The following is a 27,551-nucleotide window of genomic DNA, read 5'->3' on the forward strand; positions in this document are numbered from 1 at the left end:
TAACCAGGCACTGGTTTGCTGATTGTAAAATAATTGCTGGATGATGCAACTTTGGAATTTTACAGTCCGTATTTCTAACTTAGGAAGATATTGGGATCAGTTTCAAAAAGTGGAACTGTTAATCACAAAATTAACAACGCCAACCCTTCACCACCCTGGGCCGATCTCTTTGCGCCCCACAGGAGAAATTGCCCATGCGGGCCGCGAGACTTACAGACATCCGTCACCTGAGCGCCCCTTAAAGGGGAAGCCCTTAGTGCCCTCTGCCACCATTTAATTTTGTCGGCCAACTCTTGCGTCGACCCGACAATGGCGACCCTCTCGTCGACCGGGCAAGTGTGGTCGACGTGTGGTAATAAGTCACACTGAGTTATATAGAGCAGGAAAGTCCAATTAACAATTAATAATATTGTGACAAGAAACTGGAAAGAGGCAAATGTGTTTTAGAAAAATGGAAAAACAGACTACTACAGACCCGACAACAGCAATAAAGAAGATAATGTCCTAAAAGAGAGAATGAGGAGGAACATAAAATGATAAAACATGTTACAGGTAGTTGATTGAAACTGAGACCAAAGCCTTAGCCTGGTTATGTTCAGTGCTACTTGATGTGTAACTTTCATTGTTTCTTAATGTTGTTTTGTTTGTAGGAAGTTTTATTTGCTATGATTTCTTGACTCATAAGCTTTAAATCTTTGCTTGCCTGCCACAATTCAATATCAGTCTCATGCCTATAAATGGCTCTACAGTCACAACTGTCTATATGCTTTTCTTCATGTATCTGAGTGTTTTATCTTGTATGAACCAGTTAGGACAACTCTAAGCAAGTTCTTCAAAAAAATGTTAAATTGTCCAGGTGTCTAGACAGAGTAGATAGAGAGAAACTGTTCCCATTGGTGGAAGGGTCGAGAACCAGTGGACACAGATTAAAGGTGATTGGCAGCAGAACCAAAGACAACATGAGGAAAACCTCTTTTAGGCAGCGAGTGATCTAAAATGCATTGCCTGAAAGCGAGGCAGATTCAATCGCAACTTACAAAAAGGAATTGGATAAGTAGCTGAATGGAAAAAATTTGCAGGACTATGGGGAAAGGGCGGGAGACTGGGACTGGCTGAAGTGCTCTTGCAGAGAGCCGGCACGGGCTTGACGGGCCGATTGGCCTCCTTCTGTGCCGTAACCATTGTCTGATTCTGGGCCCAGAACGGTAGCGTAATTTACATTTTAAAATGGCTTTGTGTCTCAAATGTTCTTACTCCAAAAGCAGTGCCATGTCTAACTAACTCATGAATTATTGGTCACCCTTTGCTTCTGGAATAAAAGTTGTACAAAACTCAGAGGGGGAAATTGCCCCCAGCCCCGAATGGGGGCGGTAAATTTCCAGGACCGGGACTTTTATCGCCTGGCCCGGAATTCCAGTCCCCATTGTGGAATTGGACTGTACACCCTCAAAGGAAAGGGATGGCCGCTGCATGCACTGCAGGCTCTTTAGTGGCCAACCACTGGGTCACCAGGGATGCGGTCGACCGGGCCAGGAGGCTCGACACCCAAAACGAAATGCCGGGCTGCACGATGGCCATGTTGACGTGAGGTCCGCCATTGTTGGGCCGACGCAAGAGTCGTCCACCAAAATAAAATGGCAACCCGGGGCGATAAGGGCCTCCCCTTTAAGGGGCGCCCTGGCAGCGGATGTCTGCCAACTTCGCAGCCCGTGGGGCAATTTACTCCGTGGGGCGCAAAGGGGTCGGCCCAGGGCAGTGAGGGGGTTGGCATGCACGGCGATGAAGTAATCGCCAGTTGTCCGCCGGCCCGGGGCGCTCTTCACGTGACACGGCGCTACCGGCACAGCACCACCCCACCCACCCCCCCCCCCCCCAAAACCTCCGGGGCAATTTCCCCAGAGACACTAGCGTCCCCCTCCCCTGGGCAAAAACACCATTGCGCCCCATTAGCGCTCCTTGGAGGTGCTAATGGGGCTATAAAAAGGGGCAATTTCGGCCCCATAATATATTCAAGAAACTGGTAAATTGCCCACGAGTGTCACTGTGACAATCTGAACAAGTTTTCAAAGTGACTGCCATTAACAATACTGGCAAGGGGCAAAAGGTGTTTCAACTGAAACTATTGGCAAAACATCAAGGTCAAGAGGTAAACAAGCGTGGCAGTGAAGCACTCCGCTGTTGACAAAATTATTACCGTGTAATACTCTTAAGTCAGTTTCTAGTGTGTAACCATATCTTGAGGACATATAAAAGGTTCAACCTGTTGGCCTGACCATGGGGGATGTAAGTTTGTTTTATGGTCCATTTTAGATTGAGAGTCCTTTAAAAGGTCTTCCCAAGCCGGCCTTCTCCACTGCAATAAAGGTCATTGAGCAATTAATCTGCCTTTGGCACTGGGTGGCAGATGGAGAATTGATGCCTGCCATTTGGAGCCATGCCATGTGCTGCGGCTAATTGTCAGATTCACTCAACCAACTTCGTAATTAATATGTTTTAGCCAGAGGGAAATGTTTGCTATTCCCTTAAATTCAGCTTGTTAAATTGTTTTTTTCAAGGGAATGTCTGACTCAATAGAATATTTCAAACATTATTCTTTCTTTGTCTTTTTTTCATCGGCCTTTAGACTTCTTGACTGTAAGTTGCATATAGGTATGTACGTGTTCTAATAGAGTATCACACCTGGAATTTCAATCTATCAACAAAATGGATTTCCTCCACCTTGATGATGCTCGTTCTGAAATTGTCGTCTTAACTCTGCGCCCCGCGTAGCACTGACACACTTCAATACCCCTCCACTTCGCTTAAAGGGGAGGGCCCTTGCACACTCTGCAAGGCCTCTGATAGCCTCCAGGGCAGCGTGGGACTGGGCCTGCAGCCCGGCACCCAAAATGGAGTGCAGGGCTGTAGAGTGGGGGCGTGGATCAGGCGAAAATTCCAGTAGGGAAGCTGACCCAACAGTTGGCAAAAAAAGGAAGATGGCGGCGTGGGGCACTGGCGACCTCCCCTTTAAATTCCGTCCTGCAAGCAGATGTTGGCCAGCTTTGCGACCGGCGAAGCTGTCATTGACACCCGCTCACACCAGCCTCGTGAGCTGCGGGGCGGTAAGGGGTCGGCGCGCGGCGTCGAGGGGTCGCCACGCACGCCGATGATGTCAACGCTGGTTGTGCGGTGGCCCAGCGAGCTACCCTCGGGGCGTGGCCTCCACAAACTCCTGGGCAATTTTCCGGGAGCTGGTAGCGCTAAAAGGCCTCGGAAAAGGGGCAATTTCGCCCCGTAGGACTTGGGCTTGAATCCAGCTGTGTTTCTAGAATGGAAGTCTCCTGTTTCTCATTAGTATCAGGCTACTTATCTTAGTTAAAACGGCTTTTCATGCCCAAAGTCTAGAACGTGTCCAATTATACCACAACCAAAGGTCCTATTTTGTGACAATTTATTTGCCCCTTTAAAACATGGGACAGTGCACATCTGATGACTATAGACGACGTTATGTAATAATGCTGTGACACTGTGAGGGTCAACATCTTACTGCACATTGTATTCTAGAGTATGGGATCTGGAACCCATTGACTGGGTTACAGTTGAGATGGTGTAGTTTTCCCTTGATGTGGAACATATTGAGGTGGTTAAATTGTGCATCTGGGACTGAAATTTTGGAACCAAAATACAAAACACTGCAGATGGTGGAAATTTGAAACAAAAACAGAAAATGCTGGAAACACTCAGTAAGCCAGGCACAGCATGTATCGAGAGAACGTTTCAGGCATAACCCTTCACCAGAACTGCCAGTTCTGATGAAAGGCCAAGCCTGAACATCAATACTTTCCCTTTTTTGCTGTAATTTTGGAACCTTCCCAGTTGCAAAAATAGATTGCCACGAGGGTATCATGAAACAAACTCTCGCGATTTCAAATGCCAAGAACACTGTATAAAACCGCCCAAAGTATTTGATGATAGTTTTGATCAGAAAGTCTGGAAGACCAGGAAGTGTGGGATAAATGTTATATCGGGGGGAATGGTCCTTCCAGGAGGTATGGTTTAAAAGATGATTGTCGGATGGCATAGGCAACATATGCATTTTATTGCCTTGGCTGGGTGAGGTAATCAATTGGAGACATATGCAATGTCACTCATCACCATTTTGTTTTCTTTTGATCAACTCTTGATTCAAAGTTGTTTTTGCATTTGGAAAGAAATTCAACCGAAGCAACGTAAATAAGAGTGCTAACTGGAATTTCATACAAAAATACTTCAATTATCAGATAATACAAATTGAGAAACCAACTATATACTAATCCAGAGGATAGAAAGCAGCACATATTACAATGTATACAAGTTTGGTATGCATGCTCAAGCCCAGGAGATACCAATCCATGGAGGGGAGGCAATGGATCGGCTGGTGTGTGAAACTTCAAATTGCTAGCTACCCTTGCCAACGCAATTGCAGGAAATATGCAAGTACATCTCTTTAGCTCGGGTGGATGGAGCCATTATAATGAGCAGAGATGCAGCTGGGCGCAGAGATTTTTTTTTAAATTCGTAGCCAATCGTTCCAATTCTTTGTCAAATCACAAACGCCAGAGGTCACCTTGCACACATCAAGGATCACTCTGCGCCAATGCTCTTAGCCAAAAGGCCTAGAGCCACTGCACCGTTCCTGGAAGTACTGCAATACCAGGTTCGTGCCATGGAGGTGGATGGGTCAGGCCCCCCACACACCTCCGTGGAGGTGGATGGGTCAAGCCACCCCACCCACCTCCTATTTCCAAAAAGCATAGGAGAACCACCTTCCTGATCCAGGGAGAACCACTTTGGGGTCATGGTTACTCCCCTGTCAGGTCAGTTACGCATGATCTTAGCCAAAAGGCCGAGAAGCGAGATGGACATAAAGGAGTGAGGAACTTAGGGTGCGTTTGCTCGATTTTTTACACTGGGTGTTTGCTCTATGCCCCACTTACATGTGTCTCTGGCTACGAGTGCACAACAATTCCCCCTCCCCCCTCCCCCCAATGATGCTGAGCCTCTACCCACCCCTGTGCCAGAGTAACTATACCATCAGACAACAAACAGGATCATGACATAAGCATTCCTTTCATTGAGTAAAGGACACTCATCTGCTGATATTGAGGATATTCAACAAGTCAGATTTCAGAAGCTGTTTTAAAACTAGATTTTAAAAATAGAATCAATCATATAGCGCTGTACGTACATCTAAAAGCTTTTCTTCACATATTCAGATCACTAGTTAAATAACTCTATAATTTTATTCAGCATTTTAGAGGATAGAGCATTCAATGAAACCTCCAATTAACCAACATTTATTTAGCATTAACAGTAATTATAGACAGTAGTCTCTTGCCCACAGATGTGTCAACATTTAGCATCAAGTCTAATCATTCAATGAAATGGAGAAAGTTCAGTGAGCACCAATTAACAGACCAATTAGTATGACAAAGTGTTGGGTAATCATTTGTTTGCTTAAATTACAATAACAAAAATGCAACACCCTGTGTCGAAGGCTTGTATTCAATTAAGAATCATCAGAGCTGTGTGGCCTTTAACCCATTGAAGGCAATGACAGTATTTTTGTGACTGTATAATCCTTTCATTTATGCAGCGATTGAGATGCAAGAGCTGATGTGACATGCCTGTGGCCTGAACTCGGCCTGAAACTAATAGGTTAAGAATCTCTGAAACCAATTCTAACCTGCTATCAAGGACAATTAGTATGGAAATTAGCTGGCAATGGGGAAACTCTTTTGAGTTAACCTGCAGAAACATAAAACATTAAAACCATGCCACCCGACCTGGGTGACACAGCAGACATTTTCAAGGCCCCTTTTTTTTTTGGTTTTTGGTTTTTTTTTTGGGGCGCTAAAATCAAATTTTTCCAGTGCCCCCTATAAAAGGGAAGGGGGACACTAAAAGCACCGGCAATGAAAACAAATTAAACTTTAAAACGTAAAATCAAATTAAAATTTGGTTGCCGGGCGTGATGATGCACTCCAGTCCCTCCGGTGCCCACCTCTCGCGGAAGGCCGCGAGCGTACCGGTGGACACCGCGTGCTCCATCTCTAAGGACACCCTGGACCGGATGTAAGAGCGGAAGAGAGGCAGGCAGTCAGATTGAACGACCCCCTCGACCGCCCGCTGCCTGGACCGGCTGATGGCACCCTTGGCCGTGCCCAGGAGCAGTCCTACGAGGAGGCCTTCGGACCTACCCGCTCCCCTCCGCACAGGGTACCCAAAGATCAGGAGAGTGGGACTGAAGTGCAGCCAGAATTTCAGGAGCAGCCCCTTCAAATAGTGGAACAGGGGCTGCAACCTTGTGCACTCCATAAAAACATGGAACACGGACTCCTCCAGACCGCAGAAATTGCAGGCGGCCTGGGAGTCCGTGAACCGGCTTAAAAATTTGTTGCACGGCACTGCTCCGTGCACCACCCTCCAGGCCAAGTCCCCGATGAATAGTGGGAGGACCCCTGCGTAGAGTGCCCTCCATCAGGGACCCCCGCCTCCTCCGGACGGCAAGATGGTACGCCATGGCGTGTCCGGACGGCCGGCGAGGATGGCAAAGTTGAGGGTGTGCAGGAGCAGCCCGTACAGGAAACCCCTCCGCGCGGAACTGAAAGGCACGGAGGGGATTTCCCCGAGGCGGCTCAAGTTGTGAGGCGCCGGCCCCCGAGGGAGGTTCCGGGGTTTGGCGCCGATGAGGAATTCCGTCCGGACGGGATCTCCCCACATGCTTGAGCCTCCTCGATGCACCTAACGGAGTCAGGGCCCAGAGCTGTTTTTAGCGACTCGATGGCATCGGCCGCGTGGCGGACGTTGGCAGAATTTAGGCGCCGCGCCAGCGTGTCTGGCGCCATCCAGCCCGCTCCTCCGCCATCGAGCAGGTCCCTGACCCTGGTCACCTCACCAGCCACAGCCCTCTCTTCCGACCGCCACATAAAGCCTCGGCCGTGGAGGTACGGATTCCCGAGCAGCGGTTCCTGCAGGACGGCCGCCACTCCAGCCGGCGGAGAGCTGCGCTTGGTGGAGACTTTGTTCCAGACCCTGATGAGTTCCCTGTAAAAGACAGGCAGCTCCCGGAGGGCGGTCCTGGCACCCCCCAAGTTCACAAACAGGAGCTGCGTGTCATAATTGAGGTCGAGCTGCTGGCGGAAGAAATACCTCGCCAGAGCGCACCACCTAGGAGGGGGCTCGACGTAAAGGTATCTCTGCAGGGTCTGAAGACGGAAAGTCGCGAGCTGGGCGCTGACGCACACCAACGACTGACCGCCCTCCTCAAGCGGGAGACTCAAGACCGCGGCAGAGACCCAGTGCTTCCTGTTGTTCCAGAAGAAGTCCACCAGCTTCTTCTGTATCTTGGCGACAAACGCAGGGGGAGGGGTCAAAGTGACCAGCCGGTACCACAGCATTGCGGCCACCAGCTGGTTTATGACTAGCGCTCGACCCCTGTAGGACAGCACTCGGAGCAGTCCTGTCCAGCGCCCTAGGCGAGCGGTGACCTTGGCCTCCAGCTCCTGCCAGTTCGCCGGCCAGGCTCCCTCGTCGGGGCTAAGGTAGACTCCCAGATAGAGGAGATGGGTCGTGCTCCAGGCAAAAGGCCTGAGCTCCTCCGGCAGGGAGTCCACCCGCCACTGACCCACCAGGAGTCCGGAACATTTCTCCCAGTTGATCCTGGCGGAGGACGCGGCCGAGTAAATCTCCTGGCACTGGCAATGGGGAAAGATGATAAAAAAAACTTCAGGTGCCTTGGGTCACTGACCCAATCATCCAATGAGATGCATACTGATGTCAGTCCTTTTGTTAATTCACTGCTCACTGCAAATAGGGAATTCCTCCTATTTACATTTTATTTAATTCTATTTGTTAATATAATATATTTAAAATGTACAGAAATAATTTTGTCGGTGTTATGAAGGAGAAGATACGAGTTGCCAATTCTGAGTTTATCAACAGCGAATTGGTGTACAGATGTATAGACAGACAATCTCTTTGTATTTTGGCCACCGGAATCATATACTAATCATCAGATAATTTTGCAAACTTAACATTGTCAAGATAAAGAGAACAGATCCTAGAGTCAATGGAGTAATATAATTAAGAAACATCAAAATGACTTCAACATCAGTCAAGCAGTTCCTCGATTGAACAATCCCAACAGACAGTTACAACCTTATGTCAATTCAAGTTTCTGTGTGAAGGGTCTATTGCCAAGCTATAAAGGCATAAACCAGTATTTTGGAAGCTACAATCCAGTTGGGGAATTAAACACCGTGCTCGTGTTTTCCATTACATTCCAGAGCACATGCTGTTCTCCCCTCCCCACCTCCACGCAGACCAGACCGATAACCAGAAAACACACGGGTTTGCACTGCTATAATGCCAGCTAAGTAGGAAACCAGGCCCCCAGTAAGAATCACGTCAGAAGAGTTGACCATCTGACATCAGTAAGGGGGAAGCAAAAACATCGTGAAATGTTTCCAAACTGCACACTTCTCTAGTTATACTTTATTCTTTTCAGCATGAAATACTTACAGAAAATGATTTCTGTAGATGTTATGTGACAGAAGATGTCTGGATTTGAAAGCTAAAAGATAGGATAGTATTTGAAAAGTTTACTTTAGATTCAGAGTTGTTAAGTGAACAGACCTGTAGTACTGATAAATGCCCTGACCTTACGCAGTGATCTTGATAAAAGATGACAGATAGCCCAGCATCTGGACTGTTTCAGCAATCCTGCATTCTGCATGAAGCTCCCTTCAGCAAACACACGCTGATGTGTCGAAGTGGCAGCTGGCTCTATGGCACACCTTCAGTAAATACCGTGCACAGTATTGGAAGAGCTGTTTGAGCGTTTAGTGTAAACTTTCTCTAGAGATTGCAAACAAAAGAGCCACTAAACCTTTCAAGGGCCCTCTTTTGAAATGTATGATGTCTTTGAGTATAGATGCTAATTGATTGTGAATGAAGGTGGATGGATGTTTCATTGTTCAACGTAGCATCTAATGCATCTGTGGATCCTTATTGATAACCAGTGCTCCCCACAACACTAAGTCAGCAGCTTGGTCATAGGAGCTTGGCAGCAGGTAAGTGGATTTTTGTCTTGTTTTCTGCTTCCTGATTGCAAGCAATGTTCCCGTTAAGCTGCGCGGCCGTGCAGCGGTCTGGAAGTCCCGCGCATACGCGAAAAATTGAATGGGCCACATAGCCAGTTAAAATGCCTGAGCACCAAAAAGAAATTACAGGAAACATTGATTGAACGTCTGTCTTTTTTTCCTATCTCCCGCATTTTCCTCCCCGTGTTAGCGCCATTCTTGACTCGTGCTGGGGTGAAGTTCCGTGAGCGCCGGAAGCCCTTTCGGTACCTTATTCAAGTGGTCATTCATCATGTGTGTGCCTAATAGCAAGTGTCAGTGGACTAATTAATTATGAACATAGGAACATGAGTAGACCTTTCAGCCCCTCGAGCTTGTTCCGCCATTCAATGAGATCATGGCTGATATAAGTCCATACACCCGCCTTTAGCCCACAAAAATCTTATCAATCTCAGATTTAAAATGAACAATTGCCTTCGCATCAATTGCTTTTTGTGGAAGCGAGTTCCAAACCTTGCGTGTAGGCCTGTTTCCTAACCATCCTGTAAGGCCTGGCTCTAATTTTTAGTCTCTGTCCCCTAGCCTAGACTCCCTAACCAGCATAAATAGTTTCTCCCTATCTATCCTATCTGTTCCCCTTAATATCTTGAAAACTTCGGTCAAATCTAAATTCTAGGGACTACAACCATAGTTTATGTAATCTCTCCCTGTAATTTAACCCTTGGAGTTCAGGTATCATTCTGGTAAACCTATGCTGAACTCCCTCCAAGGCCAATATCTCCTCCCTAAGGTGTGGTGCCCAGAACTGCTCACAGTACTCCAGGTGTGGTCTAACCAGGGTTTTGTACAGCTGCAGTATAACTTCTGCTCTTTGTATTCTAGTCCTTTAGATATAAAGGTCAGCATTCCATTCGCCTTTTTGATTATTTTCTGTACCTGTCCATCACATTTTAATGATCTATGTACATGGACCTTCAAGTCTCTTTGGACCGCCACTGTTTCTAGCTTTTCACCATTTATAACGTACTCTGTTGATGATCATAGCCAAGCATGAGGCCAGAACTTTGATGTCCACTCTCCACACACATATATATACATTCCAGGGGTCACCGGATGACCCTTTGCCCCCAATCTATGGCTGCATAAGGCCAGTTCTAATCCCTACCTCTGCTCAGTGAGATCAGCTCCATTGATTGGTGTAGGTTAGTGATCAAACCTGCAATTTTCCTGGTCTGTATGGCCAAGTGCGACATTACATTGGGCATCTACCATCAGGGAAGCCTTTCCTGCATATTTTGTATATCTGTGTTCAAGCCCATTTGACAAAAGTAAGTATCCCAATTTGATGATGTAGTGGAGTATCCATATCATTGCTGTGTGTGTGTGCAGTTGTCTTGCTGGTATGATGCCATAAAGAAGTATTGCTCTTGGGAAGGGGATTCTGGGCTATTCCATTAATGGCACAAATACTGAATGCAGGGCAATGTAGGGCTAATTTAGAGTCAGTTTTATGAATCATTTAGGTAAGATTGATAGTGCATGATATTCTCGATTGCACTGAATTCAGATTGGCTCTGCATTTACAAGAATGTCACTGGAATATGCTCCTTCAGGTCCACTAAAAAAAAGTCCAACTCAGCAAATGATATGCGTGTATTGTTTGTTGCTTAGCCAACACCACCAAAGACCAATTTAAATAGTCATTCATCTCAATGCTGTCAGTAGAACCTTGCTATGCACAAAATGATCGCTGCGTCCCACTTTGAGACATTTCCAAAAATCAAGTTAAGGTGCTGTACAATGCAAGCCTTTTCTTCAACTGTAATTGTCCTTTGATTCAACATTGCAGTGTCTCATTGTTAGTTGCACTCTTGATTAACAACTTGAAAGTAACAAGAGGAATCTAAGGTTGGCAATTGAAGTACTCATCGGGTTAATTTGTACAGGATCTCAATGGCAGGTTTGGAGTGGGTGAAGGAGAGTTGAAATTAAAGGAGATGGGCAGGAGAGTCACTGTTCTTTATCTAACCAACTAAGCAGTGTCTGAATCCTGGTAATGAAACAGCCCAGAGTACTGATTTTTTCACCTTTGGGCTTTGAAGGAGTTAGGGTTAAAGATACAAGAACGTGAAAAATAAAGAGTGAGGCATTGGCAGTGATGTCTTTTGATGTGTGTTAAATACTACTGTGCTTGCTTCGAGTTTGTAATGAGTTGTGAACCGTCATAAAGCTTAAAGCAATTTGTTTTTTTCAAATAGATATTTAACAGGAACACCGGGTTCTCCTGACTGAGACCACATTGCAGGTCTGATAGACCTTTAAGTTACCATTGGTTCTTGTCCACAGGCTCTGCCCGGGCTCTTCAGATTTGCTGAAAACTTAGGAGCATTTCCCTAACCTCAAGATGATGTGGTCATATTGTTCACATTTTCATTGTGCCATTTTTCTGAAATATCGGCTCAGATGGTTCCAAATTCTTCTACAGTTTAAAAGCAATGGCTTTATCTGAGTGAAATTGGGTCTGCGCTTAACCCAAGTCAAGTGGGTAAATTCAAAGCTTCTTACTTCTAGTTTGGTTTGATTTTCCCCACGATGAACATATGGGCAGGTAGTTCAGTTCACATTGTAGCCCAAGTTGATTCTTTAGGATCTGGGGTGTCCGGCCCATGCTTCATATCCAGCCCACTTCATGAAGAGGAATATGGCAGCAGGTAGAGGAGATCGGAGATGAAGGGGGGGAGCAGAGTGGAGCTGGAATGTGACCAGTAGTAAGTTAGAGGAGCTTTGGCTCTAGAGTGGACACAGCAATGGTAGCTTTAGTTTACATATTCCAGCCACGGGAGGAGCTAAACACAGGAGTCCTTAAAATAGCAGATTGAAAAATGACGGTCAGGACTTGAATCCAATCCAGTGGTTTTGCATTTGCTGGCTTCGGCAAATTCTCCCCGAGTCACTAGGGAAGCAGCAAAGTTGCACTTTAAAAACAACTGAGCATGAGTAAGTTGTACCGAGAGCTGGAAGACATCCAGGTGTTGCCCAAACAACCCAGTTGTTGACAATTTTCATTTTGTTTTCGATCTGGACACTTGTTTCTCCGTACTTTTAAAGCCGAAAAGAAAATTAATTCTAAGTAAATGAAGTTGCTACAGTTACAGTGTGCGTGAGGAATATTAAAGCTGGAAACTGGAGCACTTTCCCAATTTAGGTATCCAGTGGCAGCATGAGAACATACATAAGAACATAAGAAATAGGAGCAGGAGTTGGCCATCTGGCCCCTCGAGCCCGTTCCACCATTCAATAAGATCATGGCTGATCTGATTTTGGCCTCAACTCCACTTCCCTGCCCTCTCCTCATAACCCTCGACTGCCTTATCTTTCATAAATCTGTCTATCTCCACCTTAAATATATTCAACCTCCACAGCTCTCTGGGGTAGAGAATTCCAAAGATTCACGACCCTCCGAGAGAAGAAATTCCTCTTTATTTTCATTTTAAATGGGCGACCCCTTATTCTGAAAACATGCCCCCCTCGTTCTAGATACCCACATCCTCCCTGCATCTACCCTGTCAAGCTCCCTCAGAATCATATACTTGGCTCAGAGGTACTCCTGTTCAGTATAGCAAGGTTTGACGTGGAGGAAAGCAGCCCTTATTCTTCCCCAGTACTGTGCTTTAACCCCAACCTCAATAGAGCAGCCCTTGCTGCACCAGGCTGATAGCCTTGTCCCTTTGTGTGACCGTGCCGGCTAATGCCAAATGATGTGCTGCAGGCCTCGGAAATGGATCAAAACGGCCCAAAGTCATTTCACATCGGACTTGACAGCTAATGGAGAAGACCTTCATCTTAGCAGTCTGGGCTAGATTCAATCTCAAAGTCTCTGCAGTAACAGGCTAGTTTGTTAATCCACAGTGTCACTCAATTCAGTGCAGGCTAGATTTTGATAGCATTTTTCAGACATCATTTTTGGTAAATTTTGATTGAAATTTTTTCCTTTTAAAAAAAAACATCCTAAGTGTGTGGAACTAGGCAGCATTTCTTAACCAGTAGCATTTACAAAATAACCCTCGCCTCCTAGGGTGAAAGGTCAGCTAGCTTGCGTTGATATTTTAACGTGTAGAATGTGTAGCAGCTGCTTCCAGCTGTCGACTCTACACCTGTCAGCATTTTATAATGGGGGACTCGAGCTGTCCCACGTTTGTACGCATGTGTTTTTTTTAAATGGTGTGATATTTACAGAGTTGTTGTAGGTCTGTATGCCAGCACCAGGTCTTGTTTGAAAATTTGAAGTGACGTGCTGTGGTTAACACTCTTCTTATTTTTGGGGGGATGGGTTTGTGCTGACAGTTTGGGGAATGTGGAGGGGCGGGGGTGTGGGGGGACAGACTGGCAGGGGAAGCTGGGCACACTTAAGAGCCGTAAGCTGTGGCTCTGGATGGAAGGTTTGTCTTTCTCAATTATGCCACTGTCAATCAGAGACGTTGCCTCTGGTTGGGGCTGTTTGGGGATGGCCTGCCTAATGCGAGAAGATGGGTTAATAAGGCCCTCAGGTGAATGCCAAGCTGTCAGATTGATCTTGATGTGCTGTTGAAAGGTCAGATAGAGGGAAATTTTGTCTGAGCGGCCAGGGAAGGTTTTAGATTACAGTTTGCTTACTTAATTTAGTGCGATGGCAACAGAACTGACTGCGGACGAGGAGCAACAGCAATTGCTAATAATACAGAGGAAAGGAGCGTGGGCATTTAATATTAAGGAATATGAGAGATCGAGAGAGGAGCACTCTTAACATGGCTGTGGTTTTCTACCATTTTCTATCTGCTCAAGCTATTAATTCAATTCTATGGCAAATTCTCAGACTGTACTGTTCACCAACGGAAAAGGGCTATTGAGAGCCATGTTTACCTCAGTTAAACTGGTTTAAATTGTCCTCCCAACACCAGCCGAGTTCACAATTTACTGAGTAAATGGCAATTTGCACACTAAGCTGCAAACCAGCTCGGTCCAGTTGCTATCTAATTGCTTTAACTGGTGCCAATCTAGGACAGACATGTTGATCTCTCGCACTAATACAAAAGGCCATGGTTGTGACCCTATCCAGGGAGACCTGAGCCACAAATCACTGCTTTATTCAGATGCCATTATAAAACATGGTTGTAATTGATCCTGCTAGCCTAGAACCCATTTACACAGAAGCAGTTAATTTGAAACAATAATATTGACTGGACTGCTTAGCATTGTATACATGGGAAAGATGTAGGGATTTTGAAATAAATATAAATTATTGGTTGGAACTCTGCCCTCTCCAGCTTGTAAATGGAATAAATGCCATGTGAAGCAGTGGTCTTATTATTTCTGTTCCACTGGCAAATGAGAAAGGTGTCTTCAAGTATTGTAAATCTGCTCTTTTTTTGGATTAATAAGTTTTATACTCATTTATTTATTAGGAAACATATGCTACTTTGTTGGACAACAGTGTCTGATTTATTTACGTTTCCTGTAATGTGCTGTTTCTGAATTAAAAAAATATTCAACCATCCTATGCAAACGAGAGAGTGCTTTGTGATGATGATGACGACTAAGTCCAGATTACATCCAATGATTAGCTCTGAATTTAACATGGATTTGTATCGTGGTGGATTGCTTTAAGAAACATGAGAAGTGGGAGTAGACCATACGGACCTTTAAGATCAATGTTATACACTAACTGCAAAACTCCCAACTACTACGTTGCCTGAGGGCTACTCGCAGGAATGATGAAGCATGTTGCAATGTAGGATGAGGATCTGCTCGTGTAATTCCTCCACACACAGGCCGAGTGAAGGCCAGGCTTCTTCCTGAAGACAAACAAAATTACAGGACCAACATAGGGCTCAATTTTCCCCAGTTATCTGCGCTGTTTTTTGGGCATGTGCCGCTTTTTTTAGCGTAAATTAAAATCTCCCAGTTTGCCCAAAGTTTTTGCGCCAGCATTACTCAGTTAGTAACGATTTTTTTAGGTTCGTATTTTTTTGTGTCATGGGGGCGTAACCTGATGTCTGCGCCAGTTTTTCACATTTAAGCAATGGCCAACTTACATTTTTCCTAGGACGGCGTATGTGACCACTCGCAAAAAACCTTCTGGGCACAAGAAAAAACAGCGCACATTAAAAAATCGGTGCAGACAGACACCATTGTTTGTAGGCAAAGATTTGGAGAGAGTCAAGAAAGCAAAGAATATGCATCATGGAGCTTAATTTTTTTCAAAGTCTAAAGGGAGAAAATGGAAGCCTAATACAATTCTTTAAATTTTAATTTATATCAAAGTACCACGCCACCACCAAACGTCTCCTCACTGGGCTCGAGGGTCAGAGCGTTGGCCGGCAGAATTGCTCCCTTGCCCGGACACGGGCTCGGGGCTCGGCTTCAGTCGTGGGGGGGTGGGGGCGGTGGGGTGGAAGCTGAACTGAAGGGATGAGAACCCTTAGGGTATACGGCAGCTCCAAAAGAAATCCGGGGGGTGGGGGCGCCGAGCCCCTGTGTCCGGACGAGGGAGCGATTCTGTCGGCCGACCCTCGAGCCCAGCGAGGAGATGTTCAGTCAGTGGTGGGGTGGTACTTTGAAAGAAAAATCAAAAATTAAAGAATTGCGTTAGACTTCATTGCCCCAAATGTCTTCATTGAATGTCTAGCTTCCCATTGTAAGCAAGCCAATTGCGCACGCACAGACCAGGGTGTGGTCCATACTAGGGTGTGCACCTTGTGGGGAGAGAGAGGAAAGAAGGTTTGAGTGTTTTGTCCTGCTGTTTTGAGCTTCTTGCAAAGCTACAATTTAATTATAGGGGCAATATTGACAATGGCATACCTCATGCAAGGCTTCTGCATGATTGTACTGTGGAGGAGATGATTGATGAGACATCATCACATGAGGAACCTGAGAGCACGTAGGATGATGGGCAGGAAGCCTTATCCATATCGGGTATATCAAGACAGGCATTCATACCTGCACCTGAGTGCACCTTGTGGGGAGAGAGAGGAAAGAAGGTTTGAGTGTTTTGTCCTGCTGTTTTGAGCTTCTTGCAAAGCTACAATTTAATTATAGGGGCAATATTGACAATGGCATACCTCATGCAAGGCTTCTGCATGATTGTACTGTGGAGGAGATGATTGATGAGACATCATCACATGAGGAACCTGAGAGCACGTAGGATGATGGGCAGGAAGCCTTATCCATATCGGGTATATCAAGACAGGCATTCATACCTGCACCTGAGTGATGCAGACTGTGTCAGAAGGCTGTGTTTCCGCAAAGAAGTTGTAACTGAGATCTGAGAGTTAATAAAAGCAGACGTGCACCCTAGAAGCATCAGGAGGACTGCGTTGTCAGTTGAACTAAAGGTTACAGCTGCACTTTCATTTTATGCATCTGGATAATTCCGTGCCTCAACATAACAACACATATCTGCATTCGGCAGGTGACTGCTGCACTATATGCCCGGAGGAATGATTACGTAAAATTCCCCATGACCGCACAGGCAATGCGTGAAAGGGCTGTGGGCTTCTCCAGGATTGCTGGCTTCCCAAAGACAGGGCTGCATTGATTGTACTCACATTGCAGTGCGAGCACCTTTGGAGGTACAGAAAAGGCTTCTAGTCCGTGAATGTGCAGCTCGTTTGTGATGACGTGCATCATATCATGGCAGTTGATATGCGATACCCTGGGAGCACCCATGATGCGTTCATCTTACTCGAGCACTATATCTGCCATGTTTCAGCAGCAGCCAGAAGCCCCTACACGTAACCTGGGTGGAAGCTGAGTGGGAATACAACATGTCGCACATTGCGACGCACAGCATAATTAGCATCTTGAAACATTGTTTCCGATGCCTGGATCATTCCAGAGGCTACTTGCAATACTCCCCTGAGATTGTCGGTCAGTTGACTGTTGTCTACTGCATGTTGCACAATTTAGCCATCATTAGGCAGCAGCAGCTGGTTGTAGAAGACCCACCTGAGGTGAGAGTGGCTGATGATGAGGAGGAAGATGCAGATGATGAGGAGGAGGAAGACGAGGAAGCCATGCAACTGCCTGAACCCAGAGCATGACGGCAGAGGAGGATGGGCCGTCGTGCCCGTTAACAATTGCTCGAGCCTTGCGCCAGTAGCTCATCCATGAATGCTTTGTTGCCTGAAGGCTCAGCGGCAACTATTCCAAATGGACCATGATTACTGCTTGGACCTGTTCCGTAATGTTGTGTTGTGTTAATGGAACAAATAATGGAAATTATTCAATTATAATTTAAAATATATTTTATTCAAACGTTTAACACTTGTTTGTACTTAACTTTAATAAAAATATTCTTGTATCTAACCGTAAAATTTTCAGTTAAGATCCCTTACAAACTTTAAGATTAATTTAAAAACTTTAAGATTACTTACAAACTTTTAAACTTGTAAATTTATATCACTTACAAAAAACTTTTAATTTGAGAACAGTTACAACAATAACAACAATAATAATAACAGAAGCTGTTGGATAGGCTGCACCCATCTCTTCTCCACCTTATTCTAAGACTGCTCACTGCGCTTGGTCTTGGTGCCCGCAGGTGGTGGCGCAGTGTTTCTCGGGTTGGTACCAAGTTTATTCTTTCAAGCATCTCGGGTAAAGCGCATTTCTTGATGGGGGGCTTGGGCAGGCGGTAATGTGGAAGGCCCGGCTTGGGCCTCTTCAGAGGCAGGTCTGGTGTTTCGAGTGCGAGTGGCAGTTGATTCCGTCAATGGCCACGGGGTCTGGGCTATTCCCTTATTGCAGCAGCTAACTCCGACATTCCCTCCCTCATGTGCCCGACAGTGTCAACTACCTGCAACATTCCCTCCCTCATATGCCCGGATAGTGTTCCCATTGCTCGTAAGAGTGTTGTTACTTCTGCTGACAGTCCCAATGCCTTATCACCCACCCCATTGATGGTGTCCACGAGTGATCGCGTAAGGTCAATGCTCTCCCCACTCATTGCCATCATCTGAACCACATCTGTTAGATCCTGCAACTCAGGAGAGCGCTGTCGAGCTCTCCTTCCCCTTCTCACCTTGGGTGTGGCTCGCTGCATCCAACTGGAACCCGCAGCCTCGGACTGTGTGAAACCATGGAATGTCCCAACACTAGTACCACTCAGGAAAGGGGATGGCAGCTCAATGGGTGGCACCTGCACCTCCTCCAGAGTGAGTACAAGAGTGGGGGCTTCATCCTCCCCCTCCTCCTCATGCTCTTGGTCTGGAAGGTGTTCTCCTCTACAGGCTCGTCCGCGTCTGAATCATCTTCTGCATTGTCAGGGTTGGCCTCAAGTTCTACAAAATATAACAGAACAGACAAATGGTTAGCAGCAGAGAAGGGGGCAGGCAGCAGGCTCATTTGAAGGACCACGATGAATGATAGCACACTGCATCAACCGAAGCGTAGCTGATGGAGACATCCCCATGAACCGAAGCATGGCCAGCCCACGCAGTACTTAACTTTTAGCAAAGCCAGAATGTGGAATTTGCTGGACTTACCCTCTTCCCTCGAGTGCGGGCCCAGCTTGTGCAGTGGTGATTGCTTTTCTCCGGGTCCCATCAAAGCAGCGACCCTCTCTTCCAAGAGTGTCAGTGGCTGCAGATTTGCCGGGCCTCCTCCTGTTCGCGTTCTCTCTCTTTTGTTGTGTGCCACCTTCCTCTGCAAAGATGAAAATATAACTTTTTTAGAGAGGGTATCTTTCTGCTGGGTGGGACATACAGGTGGTCGTATTTACAATTGCAATTCCAGTGAATAAATGAAAATATTACTTGCCCTAACTACTTGACCAAGGTCCTGCCACTTCTATTTACACTGGCCTCCAGACCTTGGGGTGGTCTCCATTGCACAATAATCTTCTGTAAGTTGGTTCCAGCGTTGCTTCATTTCTTTTAGTGAAACTTTTATGTGACCTCTGCTAGTGTCCAGCTCCTGTCATCTGGCCTCAGTCACAGTCACTAGTGCTTCCACTTTGTCCTGTTTGAAATTCTTGGTCCTTGGTCCTTGAGCCGCGTTGCATATTGTATTGCAGCTCCGATTTTTCCACTGAAAATTAAAGTGCTCACACACAACTGGCTTTTAAAAAATGGCTGACTGCAGACCGGGAGGTGTACTGGGCATTTTTTTCCCCGTGCATGCGCAGAAGGACACCCTTTTTTCAGTGCGGACATTAGGCTCCATCCCCCAAAGGACAGGCTGCACAGCGACAATTTTAAACATTAGAACGGGGAAACATTATTTTTTTGGAGTAGTTGGGGCCAAAAATAACAGGCGTAACTCTTGAAATACGCCAAAAAACGGCATTGGGGAAAATTGAGTCTATAGTTCCATTGAATACCTCTATTTTAAGAGAGCCCTTTTACATGCTCCATGAAATCTGGATAAATCTACTCCTGGCAGAAATCTCTTGCTGGAAAGCAAGAAAATGGAGCACTGGATCTCAGCTCAGTTGCCACGGTTGCAAAGCCTTCAATGGAGGTCCCACAGTTACTTGGTCACAGACAAAGGGGAGATATGGCTGTGCAAAGTTTTTGTCTAAGTAGCCATCTTTCATAGGTAAGCCTAGATATTGAGTGAGTGGGTTATGTATGTATCCTCGGGATGTATCACGGCAGACCTTAATCTTGTCCTTACCCAGTGTCAGCACAAGAACTTTCAGTCTTTCAGCAGGGATCACTGGATAATAATCATGAACGGTAGCCCAGGCTGCTATCTATTCTCCCCTCTCCCCAGCACTAGCCCAAGGGACACTGAGGCCAATTGTAATGCCTTGGAAGAGATCAGCAAAGTCTCGGGATTGAACTTGTGTCATCGTGATCTCTTTGGCTCAGAACGGCACACACCAACACACATTTACACAGTGACAGAGATTACTTTCAAAGGCTCGAGCATGGCCAGCCAGCTTAGCTTTCCATTTGGACAAAGGCCACGGGGCTTTCTGACTCGAATGACGTCAGGAGACAGCTTGTACTAGCCCTAATGACCTCTGCTGCTTAAACAGGCGACGTTGGCTCATTGAGGAGGGCAGAAAGGTGAACTAATACAGATACAGCTTCGAACAGCTGAATCTGTTGGCGATAGTAACAGCAGGAATCCAGTGTGCTTGCCAGACAGCAAGGCTGCAGTGGTCATTTCGCTAGCACTCTTTCTGATATGTTGGAGCTGTACAACATTCAGTTGGGAGCTTCAGTGTTTAAATGCTTTAAAAATAGTGCAATTGAAAAGCTTTTTGAGTCTGACAGTAGTGATGGACAGAGTGCAACAGGTGATTTGATTACATTTAAGAATGTCTGACTTCCAAAGCACTAATTGCAACACGCTATATAAAAAAAACTCTCTTAACAGTGGCCCTTCGAGTACCACTTCATTTAGGTTCCAGATGGCACATTATAATTACATCCCGACAGCTTTCACTCAGGACTCTCTGCCACTACTCTAGTTTCAAGGAAGGTTTATTTCTCTTCCTCACTCATTATCATAAAGTGATACGTTCACAGGAACAATACGAGTTAATCGTTTAAAATCGTTTTTTTTTCACTTTAACCAAAGGCAGAGGTTAATTTCTCACCCGAGTCCCTGGCTCCTTTTGGAAGGTGGGCATGTTGGCAACCATATTTATTTATTTACTTATTCGATTTGCAGGATGTGGGCATCACTGGCAAGGCCTGTAGTTATTGCTCATCTCTCATTGCCCTTGAGAAGGTGGTGGTGAGCCGCCTTTTTGAGCCGCTGCAGTCCGTATGGTGAAGTTACTCTCACAGTGCTGACTTTGTTGCAGCGGTTTGGTACAATGGAGTGGCTTGCTCGGCCATTTCAGAGTCAACTCCATTGCTGTGGGTTTGGGGTCACATATCGGCCAGACCACATATAGGCGGCAGATTTCCTTCCCTAAAGGACATTAGTGAAGCATTTGGGTTTTTGCGTCAATCCGATAGTTTCATGGTCATCATTCCTGATACTAGCTTTTTAATTCTAGCAGTGTACCATTGTCCGTAAATATTGCAGTGCCAGTGAGGAGCTGGAGCAAGCTTCAGTGCAGAGAGGTGCAAACGATGTTTGGCAGGCCTCCGTCATTTAAACATCCCTGCTGTGTGTGATATAGTTCTTCATTGCAAGTAACAACAGGCAAAGTGCTTTGGCGGTAAACTGCTTTATGGACAGCGGTTTATTTTTGAGCTATATGTCAATGTGGATTCTGCCTCGGGGCACTGCTTTTGCTGTTCTTCAAAATGCTGCTGGAATGTAGCCCTGGCATTCGCCGTAAGCCCTGTATAAAATGTTAAAATGCTTTTACATTTTGATTTATTTTTTTTATATATTTTCGATATGTGCCAGCTGTGCTTCCCCCCCCCCCCCCGCCCATCTGTGAGCACGGAGTGACACAGTGACAGTGGAAGGAATTACAGTCAATAAACAATAGAATATTGTTGGCAGTGCCTACGGACTGTAGAATGCCTGCTGCGCCCCCACTCCCCGCCCCGTCACACATTGCAAAACTGAGATGCCATGGCAAATGGTTAAGTGGAAAGAGTTATATTTTTTCAAAAACATTGTGCCAAGTTATTACATTTAAGAAAAAAGAAAGAACGTGCATTTATATATGACGTAGAATAACAGAATGTACAGCACCGAAACAGGCCATTCGGCCCAACTGGTCTGTGCTGGTGTTTATGCTCCACTTGCGCCTCCTCCTACCCTACTTTATCCCACCCTATCAGCATATCCCTCTATTCATTTCTCCCTAATTTACTTATTTGGCTTGCCTTAAAGGCATCTCTGCTGTCCGCCTCAACTACTCCCTGTGGTAGTAAGTTCTATACTCGGAACTACTTTCTGGGTAAAGAAGTGTCTCCTGAATTCTTAATTGGATTTAATTAGTGCCTAATATTTCTTGTGTCTAGTTTTGAACTCTTCTCCCCCCCCCCCTCCCCCCCACAAGTGTAAACATATTTGATACGTCTACCCTGTCCAACTCCTTCATAATTTTAAAGACTTGATCAGGTCACCCCTCAGCCTTCTCTTTTCCAGAGAAAAGAGCCCCGGCCTGTCCAATCTTTCCTGATGGCTGTAACCTTTCACATCCTCAGGAAGTCCCACAATTCCTCCTAAAGATTGTCGTGTTGTCACTGTTTTGCAGCCAATTTACACACACTCCGACAATAAATGACTTGCAACCACAAGCTAAATTTACTCCTGCACTTGTCTGCTTGGAAGGGCCTGGGATCATGCCAAATTCCAGCATTTGGGAAGATAGTGCAGGCTGACACTTCAGTGCAGTCCTGTGGGAGTGTTGTGGTGCCGAGGAAGCGTCTTTCATTTGGAGACGTTAAACCGAGGCGCATCTTTCTGTTCAGGTGGATCCCGGGGAAGATTTTACTCTTTTGTGCCAGGGTGTTTAATAATTGCACAAGCAGAACGCATGGAGGAATATTGTGCGGGGGACGGAGGGAGTGCGGGGGAGGAATTGCATGCTTTCAATGAGGCCCATGTGATTTCCTGTCCTTCCCCCTCCCCACCTCCGCCCCTCCCCCCCTCCCCCCCTCTCCCAGCTCCCTTTCATGTTCAGGTGAATATAAAAGTTCCCACAAGACTATGAAGAAGTGCAGATCGGCAATCTGTGCAAGCTCTGATCCTGGTCAACATTCTTTCTTTGACTAGGACTCCTCCCTCCCCCCCACCCCCCCCCCCCCCCTCAAAAGAAAGACTTGCATTTGTGCGGCGCCTTTCACGACCACCGGACGTCTCAAAGGACAGATTAACTGAGCATTCAACTCATGCACTGACCGTGCATGCGCAACTTGGCTGCACGCTTGCCTGCATAAAGACAGCGACTGCAATTCCAAAAAATAATTCATTGATTAAGGCCTGATGGACCCTGGTACTTGTCAGCATCTGGTGACACAGGACTTTGGTGAGTAGTGTAGAGTGGGCACCTGTTCTCTCAGCTGCTAAATGCTCACACGGGAGTAAAGAAAGAGGATGAAAAAGTATAGGAAAAGAGGTGAACTCACCCAGTAAAACACCTCAGTGGAAACAAATGTTCAAATGTATTAGTCTTACACTTGTAGTAACGTTCTGAAATACTAAATTTAGAATCAGCAAGGTGAAGATCAGAAAAGCAATACTTTGAAGCCCTTGAAAAAAGATTTTGCAAGATATAAAGGGGGATCTTCTGCTGCACTGTTCCCGTGTTGAGAAATTCTGCATCCCCAGCCCATGATTATCTGCCTATTAATTATCCCAACATGTGTTTTGGTGTGTGTCAGGAGTGGCTAGGCAGAAAATCGCCCCCATCAGTTCCTCAACAGTTTTAATAATTGCTTCTCATCTCGCTTTCAGACAGGTTTTTGAATGCATTTTCTAGTTCACAAGCTGCTTCAGCACAGTCAGGTATGACATCATGATGCACCCACCCGCGTCCCCGTCCCCCCCCATCATCCTTCCACCTGCCTCATTTACATTGCGGTCCTACAATAGACCTTGGCTCTATGGACCCTTTAGTGGCATTCTGTGCCTTTTCCATGAGCTTCTGAGTGCAACTGTTATATCGGGGGAGCGGAGCGCAGAACGATAAACTCAAGACAGCTTTGTGCCATGGAGCCCCTTCCACCAGAAGCTCAAATGGCATCACCTGCCTTACTGAGTTACCCATCTGTGCTACTGTCACTAGGAGAAATAACTCCATTTTCAACATCATCAATTAACACTCTTGACTGCACAGTACGTTGAAATAAAAAACACATTTCTGGTGAAAGAAGGCCAGGATCGTGATTTGTTGGATTTTGGCGTTCATTTTCATGGAAAACTGAGCCAGAAAAACCCAGAGCTTTGAATTCCCATTTGGTCAAGCAGTAAAAGATGTCCATTTAAGGGGGAAAAAGTGGGGAGTTGGAAACACAAAGTTTTGGCTTATATATAGAAACGGCTGTGGAGACTCCATTTTGTTTGGCAGGAGCTTCAGACAGACTTCTTGCTTATTTATTACTCATTTCTACAGTATGCCACCGTTAATTACTCACAGCTGTGCAGTGAACCTTAGTTAACAAGATTTACCACCTCCCAGCTTGCCTCTGTACATAATGTAGGCTACATTTGAGAAGGATTGCTGTTTAGAGTTATGTTAGTCAATATGATATGATTTTTAAGTCATAGCAAGGTAGCTTTGTAGCCATCTTTCTTTCCCACATTACAACAGTGACTACACTCCAAAATACTTCATTGGCTGTAAAGTGCTTTGAGACGTCCGGTGGTCGTGAAAGGCGCTATATAAATGCAATTTTTCTTTCTTTTATAGCCCAGGATTAGCCATAGTACTGCTGCAATATTAATTAAGGAGCCAAACAATGAAAACTAGTTGCTTTTAAACTTAAACTAAAATGGATATCCTTGCATTCGGGTAACTAAAATTCTCTGTGGGTTATGTAATGATAAATTTCCAATGTGCAAAGAAGTGAAAATTGGTGTAAAATAGCACTCCTGTGTTCATTGTATATTAATAATGTACATCTAGTTTGACTAAAATTTAGAGCACCGCTGTTGGGCTTTGTTGATTAGCTCAGTTTCTGGATCAGCCCTGCACTGAGAAAGATATCACAATGCTATCACGAAACAGGCTGACTGTTTCTTTCTATAGTCTCTCTATCTGCTGTTGTACACACTGTGGTGGTGCTAACTGATCTCTCTATCTGCTGTAGTGCTAACTGGTCTCTCTATCTGCTGTGGTGCTAACTGGGCTATAGTGTTATCTCATTGTTTAGCTGTTGTATTGTAGCTGGTCTATTGCTATCTGGTTCTCTATCTAATAAAGTACTATCCTTGCTCTGGAGTGGTGGAAGGTTTCATTCCATGATTCTTTGCTCCAGCTGGTAACATTAGCTGGAGATCGGGCTATACTCTAGTTGTCCCTCTCATGTGATCTGTGCTCCCTGGGAGTGCAGCATCTTGCTAAAATTGTGGAATTAGATCTTAAATGCTGCAGTGCACTCGGATTCTATCTGCTGCAGTACTTTCTGGGTTTTGTAGTACTTGTTAGGTTTAGTTGAATTGAACAGGAAAAGACTTCAGAGCTTCAAAATGTACTGTTTACTAATCAGGAATTTCAACTGGACTTTGTGCAGTTGTCAATCATACATTGTAGTCAGGGTACTTTATGTACTTAACTATAGCTACAAGGTTACACTTATAATGTATCTCCCTCCTCAAAAAAGAAAGATTTTCTCATCAAGAAGAACAAAATCTTTATGCATTATAAAATCAAATCATTCCAATATTAATTGTTCACCCAAAGTACTGATGGATAACATTGTCGTTATGTGGTTTTTGCACTGTTTTCTCACTCTTTGATGTTGGCTTGTTGTGTGCATGTTACTCATTCTGTTAATGGAGGTCTTTCCATCAGACTCATGTTGAAGTTTAGGCTCACCATTTTGATGGTTTCAGAAAGGCATGCACAAACACCAGCATCTTCCAAATTGTGAAAAAGTACTCGGAGAAATGATTACTTATCTCTCATTTCTGCTACTATACTGTGCCAAATCTCATTCTTTGCATCCGCAACTGTGAATAGTTTTGCTTTCGCTAGTTCAAGCAGAAAATCGTGTTGGTCAAAGTGGGTAGTGATTATGCTTGAAGACTTTGTTAAGTGGCTTTGGATCAACGCACAGGTGTACTTTATCATGCTTTTCATTACCTCGGCTGCTGGAGAGGCCCAGTCACTCAGAAGAACTTCCTATCAACAGGCTCAGTTTTTTTTAAACAGATGGATAGTATCCTGGCTGCCAATTGTATACATTGGACCCTGGGGCCAATTTGAAGGTGCAGAAAGCCACCTAGCTTCCCCTCGCCTTTGAAAACATCCAGGCACTTCACTGCTAATCCTGTTTTGTGAGTTTTGATGAACCATCCATCATCATCATGTCCTCCTGGTACTGTCACAAGTTGCATACATTGAATGACTGTTAAACCAACAACAAGCCCATATCCACTTGGCACTATTTGAAACTCTGTGCTGGACCACTTGTTTTTCTTAGCATTCGAACATCTGTCTTACTTCTTAGCAGCTAGTACTGGACGCAGTATTCAAGATATGGTCTGACTATAACGTTTGACCATTACCCCCTTTGTATTGTGTTTTGGCAATATAGTTCAAGATCTTATTGACTTTCTTGATTGGACATGTGAATTTCAAGTCTACTAAGACTCCTAGGTCTCTTTTTGCTTCATCCTTAGCTATTTCAGCAATGTTCATAAAGTATGAAAGTTATCTATTTTTTCTTCCTATTTGTAACACTTTTCATGAAATTTTTTCTGCCATTTTTCTGCCCACTTAAACATTTTGCCCGACTTATTCTCTAATTTCTGCCTTCTCCGATTTCACGACCCCTCCTAGTTTGGTACCATTTGCAAATGTTACCAATTCGCATTTAACTTCTAAATCCAGGTCATTGATATGAATTAGAAACAGTCATGATCTCATCACTGAGCCCTGAGGCACTCCACTCAGTGCTCCCCTACGCACCCTGGGCCCTCTGAATTAACTACTTTAATGAGTACTGTTTTCTACCCTTCATGTAGTTTTGTATTTATTCCCAGCGTTTACCCCGGATCCCCACTGCTTTCAGTTGAAAACCTGTGTGGAATTGATCAAAAGCCTTTTGGAAGTGGAGGTACACTCATGGGGCTTACCATGATCCACTTGGGGTCTCACTTCCTCAAAGAAGTCAAGCAGATTTGTCAGTTTTACATGGAAGGGAAGTAAAATGAATGGGTCTGCAGTTTACAATATTCTGGGAGATTGAGTGAGTTATTTCCAATTCTGACATTGTAGTTCAGCAAAGTTAGTAACACACTAGAAAATACATCAAAGTTTCAAAATATGGACTAAATACGCCATTTCAACCAGACTAGAACTACCAATCATTGAAATGCTTCCAAAGTAGTGCTTGACCATGGATACAGCCAATAGTGATAGGTGTAACTTTGTATCCATAGTCATGTTTTAACCTTGAAGTATTTATATGTCACAGCTGCAGTCTTTTTGGCATGGCTGAGTAGTAAACAGCTGAAACCATCTCACTCTCTGCGCGGTAGTGCTATTTGGCTTCTGGGCTCGCGTCGTCTGCGGCATTACTCTCTGGCTGAGTAGGATCATTATTGAGACGTGTGAAGCCACACTTCCTGGACTGTGGATCGAAGAATTGAGCACTGAACTCAGTGCGCCTGAGTTGCGATGCTCCCGATTTCTCAGAGGGTGTCGGTAACTTTGTTTCCAACCTTGTGGATAACACCAAAATAGCAGGGTGGTTTAAATGGTGAAAGGTGGGAATGAGTTACAGGGGGTCTTGAGCTATGTGGGGGCGGTGGGCTGACAATTGGCAGATGCCATTTAATGTAGATAAGTGTAAAGCCACGCTCTTAGGGATGTGAAATACG

General features: G+C 45.2%; 1 protein-coding gene and 1 pseudogene across 2 annotated transcripts in view; one reads left to right on the forward strand and one right to left on the reverse strand.

The window, feature by feature from the left end:
* The window catches only part of auts2a (activator of transcription and developmental regulator AUTS2 a), a 1,264,571-nt gene that overhangs the window by 1,103,852 nt on the left and 133,168 nt on the right, over positions 1–27,551 (forward strand). The window lies entirely within an intron of this gene.
* LOC139227276 (U2 spliceosomal RNA) lies at positions 4,639–4,876 on the reverse strand (annotated as a pseudogene).

Source organism: Pristiophorus japonicus, chromosome 16, assembly GCF_044704955.1.
Source record: "Pristiophorus japonicus isolate sPriJap1 chromosome 16, sPriJap1.hap1, whole genome shotgun sequence".
NCBI lineage: Eukaryota > Metazoa > Chordata > Chondrichthyes > Pristiophoridae > Pristiophorus > Pristiophorus japonicus.